The sequence below is a fragment of the Tamandua tetradactyla genome, chromosome 2, assembly GCF_023851605.1.
Source record: "Tamandua tetradactyla isolate mTamTet1 chromosome 2, mTamTet1.pri, whole genome shotgun sequence".
NCBI lineage: Eukaryota > Metazoa > Chordata > Mammalia > Pilosa > Myrmecophagidae > Tamandua > Tamandua tetradactyla.
In genome coordinates this window covers 97027792-97037219 of record NC_135328.1, presented here as the reverse complement: position 1 = coordinate 97037219, position 9428 = coordinate 97027792, and the positions used below count along the sequence as shown (strand labels likewise).

At 41.6% G+C, this 9428-nt stretch overlaps 1 non-coding gene across 1 annotated transcript; it reads right to left on the bottom strand.

Annotated features, from left to right (window-relative positions):
• Positions 1-8817: 8817 nt before the first annotated feature.
• TRNAE-UUC (transfer RNA glutamic acid (anticodon UUC)) lies at positions 8818-8888 on the bottom strand. The gene has a single exon. It is a non-coding gene; the product is annotated as a tRNA-Glu (tRNA).
• Between the last annotated feature and the right edge of the window lie 540 nt (positions 8889-9428).

Here is a 9428-nt window from a genome sequence, read left to right as displayed (position 1 = left end):
TTTCTGTGTGATCCAAAGGAAGAGATGTTTATTTTGTCCAAAATTGAAATTTTCTGTAGCACCCAATCAAACTTAACCTGCCTGGTCAGTTCAGTTAAACAACCTAAGCACATGAAGCCTAGACTAGGGAATGTGATCTTGTAATTCTGTATAGCTTAATGTAATACTCGGATATATTCTAGAGTATGTTGCTAAATCAAAAGAAAGCAGAGAAACATATAATAGAAATGGATCCACAATGATTTCAAAGGCTGGAACTAATAGGTAGGCATAAAATATAGTGGTATTTACCATATTTAAGGAAATGAAAGACAAATTTTAAAATTGGTGAAGGCAATAAGAAATCATAGAGAACAATTACTCAGACTTGGATTTAATTTGAACAATGAATTATTTGGAAAAAAACAAATAATGTGTTTAATAACAGATTTGGACATTTTCTTCATAGTGCATTTGTGTTCAGTCTATCTACTTAGATTCTATTTAAATGGAGTTTTTTTTGTTTTTTTTGGCTTAATTTCTGTGAACGATACTAGTTGGGTGTCCCATGGGAAAATGATGCACTGTTATTTCACGTTCTTTCAAATATAATTCCAGAAACTCTTGAGAGTCCTATATATACAAAGCACTGTGCTAGGCACTTTGAGGGGATAAGAAAATGAATAAAATAAATATCCCTGCTTTGTGCTTTTCAGAATTCCCCAAATAATGGAGAAATCAGACATCTCAGTATTGTATACATATGTATTTATACGTAAAGTTCATATGCAAAATAGATTATGCATGGGTAAGCAGGTGGCTCAGTGGTAGAATGTTTGCCTTCCATGTGGGAGACCCAGGTTTGATTCCTGGACCATGCACTTAAAAAAAACCAACAAAAACATTATGCATATATTATTGTATAAGGACCAACAGCATACTTCACACATCATGTAGTTTGGCAAGGATTATAATTTTATGGGCAAAATAAGTGGTGAAAATTGTTTTCAGAAGAATTTTATTCAGGGTAAGTGCTATGGTTTTTTCCAAAAGAAATTTCTTGACAAATCAATTTGTGAGGAAGCTGTGATCTCAAGTGTCCTGTACGACTTGCCCTGCTCAGGACAAAGCAAGAAATGTGTTGGTTGTGCTGGAGAGGGAGGTGGTGAGGGAAGAGGGATAGAGTGAAAAGAAAACTTGGAGCTTTACGTGGGGCCAGGAGATGCTGCAAGAATGGGTGGTTTCAATGTAGTTCCTCCCTATGAACTGCAAAATCTTCCATAATGCCTACCAGGATTATTAAATGCCTAATAAAAGTAGACTTTCCTGGACTGAGTTGTGTCTTCTGGCTTTAGTGGGGCAGAATGGTGATAGTTCGGTTTGGATGCGGGGTCCAGGCAGCAGAGCGGACCAGGAGATTGTAAAGTCACAGGAACTCAGCAAACAGAGAGAGAGCATTTCATATTAACCCAGGCTGTGGGCCTGGAAAATGGGCCAAGTTTAGTAATATTTCTGATAAGAAAGGGCCTCCCAGATGACATCTGGATGATGCTAAGAAAGCTTTGGGGAGAGCTAGGATTTCAGTAGGGACCTTGAAATATAGATTGGACTTCAACAAAAAGTTGTGGGGAGACGCAGAGGATATTCCAGGATGAGGAAGGAGCATGGGCGAAGTCACAGAGAAGGGAGGATGTGGGACGCTGAGCATGCCTTCTGTGTTCCACAAATGAGGATTGGTGAGTCCCAGACTGAAATGGGCCTGTCAGGAAAGAATGAGGAGTCCAGGTCTCTTGCTGTGCTCCTAATGTGTATAGCTGTTATTCATCTTCCTGTTGCACTTGGAACCTGGATTTTTGGGGTGCCCCTCCCTCTTAGGTCTGCCTCCATTGGCTTGCTTTCTGCCTCCTGAAAACAACGGCAGGGCAGACTGGGTTTTGGGAATGGGGTTCCCACAGTGACCAACTGTACCATGCTGCATCTCCTGGTTATGATTAAGCTGTTGTTTGGCACATTTTTCCTTGGATATGGCTTTCTGGAGCACCTCAGGAGATGTCAAAATCCATAACTGAGCCCTGGGACCAAAGCATTCATGCACAATAAATGAAAGCAGACCTGTCCCTGTGACCTGCCCCTTGAAATATGGCAGCCCACATCTTTGAAAGTTACAAACCCCACTGTCTATCATCCCCCATAGGCTCTCCATAGTCAATGCTTGTCAGCTCATATGCAACCTGAATCGCTTGACACTGGGGAAAAGGTGAAGTAAAAATGCAATAAAATCCACTGTAGATTGGCAGTGCACTTGAACGTGATACTCCAGTTCAAAGAACAATGTTTGAAAGAGCCTAGTTTCTGACAAACATGTAATTAATGGCCATCAAATGCTTTTGATTAAAAAGAGAATGAGTCTAAAAGCACATGGATGGCAAGTTTCCCTAGTATTTTTTTTTTTGTTAAAGGTAAGGAAGTGGCCTGCATCTTTAAGGGGTTTTTGGTGAGCATAGAACATTGGTTCAGGGAGTTGGAAGTTCGTTCAATGTGATGTCACAGTCTATATTTATTTGCAAACATAAGTGCTCCTTAACCAAGTGAACGTTCAGCTGAAATCAGAAGTTATCTGATTAAAGGAGAATAACTTGACTGGTATGGATACTGTAAATATTTTGGAAGTTTGTTCCAACCAAGCACCCTAGAAATTTCTGTGTTTTCATCTTATTGTGTATATACAACTGGGGTAATATTCCCCAAGTTCTGGAAAGAGCTGCAATTTGACAGGATGGATTTAAGGCCTTTCAAAATGATTTACAATTTTTTCACTGTATTGAAAAGTTGCAGGCTGCCCCAATATGGCCCCAGTCTAACATGATAAATTAGTGATGTGTACTATGTTTAGAGGTAAGATATGGAAAAGTTCCTTCATGCTAATTTCCTGCCCATTTGTAATCATTAGGTCTTAAAATTCCCCATATATCTCTGTCACATAGATAAAAGGCCCCATGACTTAACTGCTGCTCAGACATTTCGCACACCTGGTTTTAGATAACAGCTCTAGAGTAGGAAGAAAGGAGGGTCTAAGGAAATAAAACAAAGAAAATGCTTCCAGTTTGCAGCATCATATTTTATTACATTCGATCATAAACAACCCCAATTAGCAAAGCATGTTCACAGCTAAAGTTGCCTTTTGAAAAACTGTTGTGTGTATGTTTCCTTGGAAGCTGATGGCAAGAGTGTGGAATCATTGCACTGTCCTTAGTTTGGGAGATTTATAGGGGTAGGGCCATGTTTACCAAGCCTGCTACTTTCCTCACCAAATCAACTCCTTGTCAGGGTCCAGCCAGACCTCTGGAAGGGGTTAAGTAGGAGTCCGGGGGGACCACTTGACATCTGCTCCACTTATGACTTTTTGATCTTGTTGTTTTTGGCTTTTGAAGGGCAGGGCCACATTGAGGTGTGTGTGTGTGTGTGTGTGTGTGTGTGTGTGTGTGTGTGAGCCGTGGGAGGCTTTGGCATGGGAGAGAAAAGGAAAATAGCCACAAAATGACAGGGTAAATGAAGGCAAAATAACTTTATTATTATTATTTTAAATTGAGTGGTATTGCATGCTATGAACTTATGATTATAAGGAGGAAAACACTGGTGCTTATGTGTGAAACCCTTTGTGAACAGGAATGGAAATCATGAGGGTGTTTTGTCATCATTAACCAAAACTTTAACATGGGTGTCAATGAAAACTAAATAGCTTCACCCTAAGCCATGGCCCTCAGTTGACAGAGCCTGTCAGTAGAGAGCTTTTTTTTGTCTTTTGCCAGGACAGAAATCTTACCAAGAAGAATATGTCTCTCACCATGTCGCCTTCTACCTCTGGGTGGAGATTGAGACTATAATTGTCCTCCTTCTTCAGGATCAAGGACTAATGCTATGGCCCAGTAACCATCAAGTTTGCCATTTTCACCCCCGAACTGGCTCTTCATATTCCTTAGTGGGGAGAGGATAGTGGGTGGAAAGAAAACTGCAGGGGTAAAGCAGTTGCTTAAGCCATTCTAAAATCTAAAGGAGTCTGATACCCTGGAAGGGTGGGCCAGAGAGAAGGTGACAGCAGCAGTCACTGTTGATGTATCTGAGGATGCGGTGTGTCAGGATGGCAGGCATCTCAGCCTTTGCCTTTCCTGATGTAGCTGCCGGCTGTGCATCCTACCTCTTGGTTCTGAAAGGATTTTAAGAGGAAGAACTGGATCTGATGAGGATGGCCCAACTCAAAGGCATTACCATGTCTCCACCCTGGCCACTCCCAAGTGCAGTCCCTGATTATGTTTTGTTCTTGACATCTCTAAAAAATGACATAGTGAGACCTACAGAAAACTACCAGGAAATCCCCAGTCTCCTTTATAATGTCCCCTTCTTTCTGCTGGAGACTGAAACTATTATTGTCCCCCTTCTTTAGGCTTAAGATGTTCTCTTCTTCTACCACAAATGTCCCATTCAGTTATTTTCATGTATGTATAGACTTAGTTTACCTGAGTCTTTCTAATATAGAACCTAACAATGGGTAAGTGCCAAGTTAGGCTCTGAGGAGCAGGGGCAGTCAAGTCCATGGTTTGGCACTGGAAAACTTGGAAGTTAGGCAGAAGGAAGAGGTCATCCCAAAAGGGAGTATGTCAGGTGAGGACCTGGAAATTCAACTTTTGCTTGCTACCCTTCCTGGGTTGGATTTGGTTGATGTAAGGGAGTCTGAATCCCACCATACCCTCACACTCCAGTTTTATGGTGTGCTGGTTTGAAAGGAAGCATGCCCCCTCGAAAATCCATGTTTTAACCAAAATCCCATTTCATAAAGGTAGAATGGTCTCTGTTCAATATGTATGTTTGAAACTGTGATCAGATCATCTCCCTGGAGATGTGATTTAATCAAGAGTGGTTGTTAAACTGGATTAGGGGATGACATGTCTCCACCCATTTGGGTAGGTCTTGATTGGTTTATTGGAGTCCTATAAAAGAAGAAATATTTTGGAGAATAAGAGATTCAGAGAGAGCAGCACCGTGAAGCAGAGTCCACAAGCCAGCGACCTTTGGAGATGAAAAAGGAAAACGCCTCCCGGGGAGCTTCATGAAACAGGAAGCCAGGAGACAAAGCTAGTGGATGACGCTGTATTCGCCATGTGCCCTTCCAGCCGAGAGAGAAGCCCTGACTGTGTTTGCCATGTGCCTTCTCACTGGAGAGAGACCCTGATCTTCATCAGCCTTCTTGAACCAAGGTATCTTTCCCTGGATACCTTAGATTGGACATTTCTATAAACTTGTTTTAACTGGGGCATTTTCTTGGCCTTAGAACTGTAAACTAGCGACTCATTCAATTCCCCTTGTTAAAAGCCATTCCGTTTCTGGTGTGTTGCATTCCAGCAGCTAGCAAACTAGAACATAGAGCAGAACGACATAGCCACGAGAAGCAGAGTCCACCAGCCAGCAGCCTTTGGAGATGAAGAAGGAAAATGCCTCCTGGGGAGCTTCATGAAATAGGAAGCCAGGAGAGAAAGTAGCAGATGATGCCTTGCTTGCCATGTGCCTAGAGAGAAACTGTGACTGTGTTCGCCATGTGCCTTTCCAGATGAGAGAGAAACCCTGAACTTCATCGGCCTTTTTGAACCAAGGTATCTTTCCCCGGATGCCTTTGATTGGACATTTCTATAGACTTGTTTTAATTGGGACATTTTCTTGGCCTTATAACTGTAGACTAGCAACTTATTAAATTCCCCCTTTTAAAAGCCATTCCGTTTGTGGTATATTGCATTCTGGCAGCTAGCAAACTAGAACATATGGCATTCCAGAATAAGTCATTGATAGTTGTGTGTTGTTTTAGAGATCATGAAATTGACTTCTCCGAGAGCATGGACTTAGTGGTCAAGGTGAGCTTCCAACCCAGCCTACCCCTTAAACCTGGACATAACGATCCTAAATTCTATTCCCTGGTCTTATGGGACTTACTGGCCAAGGAGTTTCTCAAGCATGTAAGTATGCTTAAGAGTTCAAGTCCAATCAGCTTGGTGTTCCCTAATGAGAATCCCATCTTTGTCGAGACATGAAAGGCTTTTTAGGAGAGGTGTGTCACACCTGACTGTTGTTAGGTGGAACCTGCCCTGGCTCTGTCTTCATGATGCAGCTGCCCCGGATATCCAGCCACAAACCCTGGCCTTCCGAGTCCGGCCATCTGGAAGGGGATACTGAGCCTTGCCCTTGCTGTCCTTCCTCAGCCTTTCATGTCACCTGGAGCCTGCCCAGCAAGGTCTATTTGGAGAGCTTAAAGCTAATCTCCCAAATTTATGAGCCCAAATCCATTTGCAACGAGGAAGACCCTGACTGACCAGGGGCTTAAGCAAATGTCCCCCTCTATAGCGTTCCGATGGCTGTACTTGAGTTCCACACGCATGATGTCAGCGAGAACCTGGGCAGGCCTTTCTCCTACACTTGGCTCAGAAATCATTTACAAAGCAAACGAAAAAGACAGCCCTGAGCAGGCAACTTTTCCTCTTTCTCTTCGCTGGGCCTGTGCTCCCAGGCCACTCCTAGAGGGCTCTTCTGATCTGAAGGTGCAATTGAAAACAGGTGTCCACCACAGAGCCTATAAAATATATACTAGCAATGGGGGAGAGCCTCAGAGATCCTTTCAACCGGTAGAAATATGGAGACAATTCCCAGCACAGACTCCCCCTCAATTCTGCCAGGCCTCCAGCCCCATCTCTCTTTAAAAAAATGCCTTAAAAAATGTTCAGGGAAAGTGGGAGCATATGGTCCCACCACTCCATTCGGTAGAAAGAAATGTGTAAAAGATTAGGGAGACTCTGTCAAAACGTCAGACTGGACCTGCTGGAAAAGTGGCTCCTGTCCCTGCATGCCCCTCCCCAAGCTGTGCGACCCCAGTAACCTTGGGCTGTGCGGGTGAAGCAGCGGCTGTGATTTGAATGCCAGATTTACCCAATTTCTGTTTAGCAAATACGTCCAATGTACTGCAGCTCATGTTTGGGATAAATACCTGATTAGGTTGTCTTAAAATATGACTACTATTGCTCATAAAGGGAAGGAATTTCAGCCAGGCAACATCCGGGGCGTGAGGATTAGGTTTCCCCTTTACGTGTCGTCAGCCAGCGCCCCTGATCTTTCCTACCTTGCAAGCTCATTAGGCAGACGCTTGAACACGGGGACACTGACAACGCAGCTGTATTTCATTTGTAGATAATTGAGGCAATAAATGTAATAACCAAACGAGATATGTTGACTCGTGAGCTAATTTGGGTGTCGATGTTACAGCGCTTGTGCAGCTGGAAATGTTTCCATCACACAAATCTGTTTCAGATAAACGTACCCTGTTTCTGTCTTTACTAAGATACACACACACACACACACACACACCCCAAATCGCTCTGTATATCTAAAAATACATGTTCATAAATTGTGGTCAGTCTAAACACTGTTTGAAAGAATATTAATATCAGCAGTTCATTACGTGATCAGACTACATTAACCACTTAACACTGTGGGTGCCTAATTGAAGTGCTCAGATCAGGTTTTCTAAGGCACTTTTGATCTGGAAACCTGAAAAACCTTAGCTGGAAGGCTGTGGATGGATCCATTATTTTTTTTTCTGCTTGCTTTTACCGTAGGGAGAATTTCTTTTTTATAGTCCAGATATTTCCAGAGGCACCTCACCTTTTATCTTCTCTGATATTTAAGCCCAGGCAAGCTGAGTAGTTGTATGTGGGAGGCAAAGTCCTGTAATTTAAAAATGGTCATTCTTGGAGTGGACAGCCTCAATGAAAAGGAGATTTTAATATATGAGAGACCCAAGCTTTGTAGGAGCCCTTATAGGTATGTACTAATACCCTAGATCAGGGATTGATAGTCTGGTTTGCTGCTTGTTTTTGTATAACCTGTGAACCGAGTGGCTTTGATATTTTTAATGGTTACAAAATACAAAATAAAAGGACAATATTTCGTGATGTGAAAATTACATGAAATTCAAATTTTAGTGTCTATAAATAAAGTTTTATTGGAACATGGGCATGCTCCTTCATTTCCTATTTTTTGTGCTGCTTTGCTGCCCCAATGGTAGGGTTGAGTAGCTGCAACAGAGACTGTATGGCCCACAAAACCTAAGATATTTACCATCTTGTCCTTTATAGAAAGAGTTTGCTGACTCTTGCTCTAGAGTAAACACTACTAATTTGCATAAGTGAGGAAAAGCTAGACTTGATTAGAGGGTATTTTAAACTGAAATTTTCATTACTTCCAGGTAAATGCAAAATAGGAAGTTGATCAGCCATTTGTTGTTCACAGAGGTCACTCTTAAAGGACCAGTTAGGAAGCATTACTAGTATTAGCCTAAAGCGGAAGTGGCCTAAAAAAATGGCCTCATGTGGACATTTTGGTTGCGCTCACCGTTTGTATGCAAACCCCGTTTCTCGTCTGTCTGAAAGACTTGCCTTCCTGGTTGGGTAATCATTTATTTTATAATCTCAGTTTTGTAGTAGTTCAACAAATTTGTTTTCTCGATAGATATTTTTGAAAGCTCGTTGAGGTATATTTTTCATCCAGCAAAATTCACCCTTTGGGTTTTCAGTTTTATGGATTTTGACGAAAGTGTTCACTTGTTTAATCACTACCACAATTAAGATATAGAGCAGGACTGTTACTCCAGAATCCCCCGTGTGTTCCTTTGCAGTTAGACTGACCCCACCCCCAGCCTTGACTGAGATGCATGTGTTTTCTCTTCCTTTAGTTTTGCCTTTTCCAAGGCACTACATAAATGGAATCATATAAGATATAATAGATATTTTTTTTGGAGGGGGATGCATGGTCCGGGAATCGAACCCGGGTCTCCCACATGAAAGGTGAGCATTCTACCACTGAACCACCCACGCACCCCTATAATAGATATTTTAAAGTCACAGTTCAGTTACACTGGCTGCAATTTAGAAACCAGTGGATTTTGAATTGGGCTTCTACTATACTTGAAACAAACTTTATATAATTAAGATGAAATCTATTTTCCTTGGTTATCTGGAAGAGGGATTCAAAGTTTGTTGTACTGTTGTTGATACCAATGTATTAAAATTGTAGGACTGTAAATTCCGGCCTTAATATGAAATTATCTTTCTAAAAGAGAAAGAGAATCTTATCACTTATACCGAATATTCCTGGATAAATTTTTTTAAAGCAGTTTTGTTCAGATATGTTCACACACCATACAGTCCATTCAAAGTGTACAATCAATGGCTCTTAGCATAATCACAGAGTTGTGCATTTATCACCACAATCAATTTTAGAACGTTGTCATTACTCCAAATAAACTAAAAAGTAATCATATCCAATGTCGTCAGTTTCAGTCTATCTCCTCTTTTTACCCCCTCATTCCTTTTCTCTTCCCATATTTAGAGTTTACTGTGGATGACACATTATTT